The sequence below is a fragment of the Mirounga angustirostris genome, unplaced genomic scaffold, assembly GCF_029215605.1.
Source record: "Mirounga angustirostris isolate CCGP_5_RB_7025 unplaced genomic scaffold, mMirAng1.0.hap1 SCAF_11, whole genome shotgun sequence".
NCBI lineage: Eukaryota > Metazoa > Chordata > Mammalia > Carnivora > Phocidae > Mirounga > Mirounga angustirostris.
In genome coordinates, this window is record NW_026991719.1 from 21,951,613 (window position 1) to 21,954,225 (window position 2,613).

The window sequence follows — 2,613 nt, forward strand, 5'->3', positions numbered from 1 at the left end:
CTTCTGCCAGGCTCTACACAGGATGACAAGGCTCCCCTTTCTAAATATTCATCATAACCCTAAATAAATGGGTATTCATCCTTGACTGGGGAGTCACAACTTCGGAAGTTATTTGGCATGATCTCCTTATCTGCTGCAAATAAAGTTAACTTTGTGCAATAACTCACCTGTTACAGTTTCTACTTGTGACTCACCAAGCAGTGAACTCACAGTTAGCTAAGTTACAATTTGGTGATCCAGAGAGAGAACAGTTGTCCTTTTGAGGTTCTGCCCTCCCCTTCCCTGGTTTCCAACAGCCAGAGCAGTGGATAGGGAGAACTTGCCCAGGCTGTCCTGTTCAAGCTACTGGGACCAGGAGTGGAGTCCTTTGAGGGGACTCTCCCTTCTTGGTGCTTCTGACCACTGGCCTGGCATTCTGTCCTAACCTCAAATCCAGTGATGACTCTGATTACTTTTACTCAGAAGGATTTCTGTTGGGATAAGTTACACCAGGTCCATGCTGCAACTTTTAGAAGTAAAACTAGAGTTCTCTCACAAAGTCTGGGCAAGCCAGTGAAATAGTCAGAATACTTGGGGAAATGACAGGGCTCTTCTGGAAAATACTCTGGAAGACTGAACGTTCTGATTAGACTCGAGTCTAGACATCCCTGGATGAGAGAAGATGACACAATCTGGCCATTAGAGGCTTGGATGCTTCAGCCTGGCAAAACAAGAGTGATCTAACAAAGGCTAGACTAGAGTCTGGGAGATTAAAAGAAACCTCTATCCAGCCTGGTTGTTGGGTAAGGTCTAGGAGGTGGAAAGAAATCACTGTCCTGTCTGGATATTTGGTCTGTTTATTGTTGTTCCCTGTTTAAATCTCCACCCTTGCTACTTGGCTCTGGTGCACCTTCTCCTTCCCTTACAACCATGGACAAAGGAGGCAACAGCTCCTTGGGTCACAGGAAGCACACACCTGGAACAGGTAAGATCTCTATATAGTAGTTTAAAAGAAAAGTGCTTGTTAAAACTAGGCATTCTAGGGCACCTGGGTGGCTCAGTTGGTTAAGCGACTGCCTTCGGCTCAGGTCATGATCCTGGAGTCTCGGGATCGAGTTCCGCATCGGGCTCCCTGCTCGGCAGGGAGTCTGCTTCTCCCTCTGACCCTCCTCCCTCTCATGCTCTCTGTCTCTCATTCTCTCTGTCTCAAATAAATAAATAAAATCTTTAAAAAAAACAAAACAAAACAAAAAAAACTAGGCATTCTAAAACCCAGAAATATAAAAACTAACCCAAATGTTTTTCAAGTCCATGTGATTTGGGATAATGTTTGGTAAATTAAAATACACATGTCTTCTGGTGTTATCAACATCAAATATAATAATCAACTTTTATTCTATCTCAATTTATTTAAATTCATGTTGTGTCTGTTGCTTTGTGTCAGCAAAAATGACTTAGATGGTTGATCTTGTCTGTCTCATGACGTTTTTGTGGGTAATTGTTGAGAACAAATAGACTGAATAGATAAAAAGGTTTGTAGGTAAAACCTTTACATAGCTTTCAAAATCTATGGTAACTTGAAATTTTAAAGTTTTGCTAAGTTAGGAAACAAACTGAGTGTTGTTGGAGTTGGGGGTTGGGTGGGAGGGATGGGGTGACTGGGTGATAGACACTGGGGAGGGTATGTGCTCTGGTAAGCGCTGTGAATTGTGCAAGACTGTTGAATCTCAGATCTGTACCTCTGAAACAAATAATGCAATATATGTTAAGAAAAAAAAAAGAAGAAGAAGAAGGTAGCGGGAGGGGAAGAATGAAGCGGGGGAAATCGGAGGGGTAGACGAACCATGAGAGATGATGGACTCTGAAAAACAAACAGGGTTCTAGAGGAGAGGAGGGTGGGAGGATGGGTTAGCCTGGTGGTGGGTATTGAGGAGGGCACATTCTGCATGGAGCACTGGGTGTTATGCACAAACAATGAATCATGGAACACTTCATCTAAAACTAATGATGTAATGTATGGGGATTAACATAAGAATAAAAAAAAGTTTTGCTAAGTTAAATGATAAATTGGGTTGAATTCACTGGGTATCTAGGTCTTTTTCAAATAAGAGAGAATACTAAAGCATTGATTATTGAATGGAGGTTTATCTGCTTTTGGCTACTTTTGCAGGGAAACTGAAGATACTTGGGTCTGTTAGTAAACATGTTTTATGCTTTATTAAACAGCTGTACTATGAAAAAAAACACGATTCTAGAAATTGTGAAATACATTCATAAATTTCCGATCTAAAGAATTCTGGCATAGCACACAGTTCACAATTGATTAATACTTAGTTTTCACTGGAGACTAAGGTTCCTAAAAGTAAAAATTCTGATAAATATAATTGAGACTGCTAGAAATAATAAGGGAAACAACTCTGTATGCAAGTAAAGTAAGACATATTTTTGATAAGACAGATATAAAGAATGGGAATACATTTTTGTTGAAGGAAAAGAAAGTAATTTTGTTGTAAAATGAGACTGGTTATTAAAGAGTGAAGGCTTAAGACAAAATATAAATGAAAAAGAAAGCTATAGCAGGTTTATGAGGAGAATCTTAAAAAAAATTGTATGCATGTCAGGAATGAATGAGTT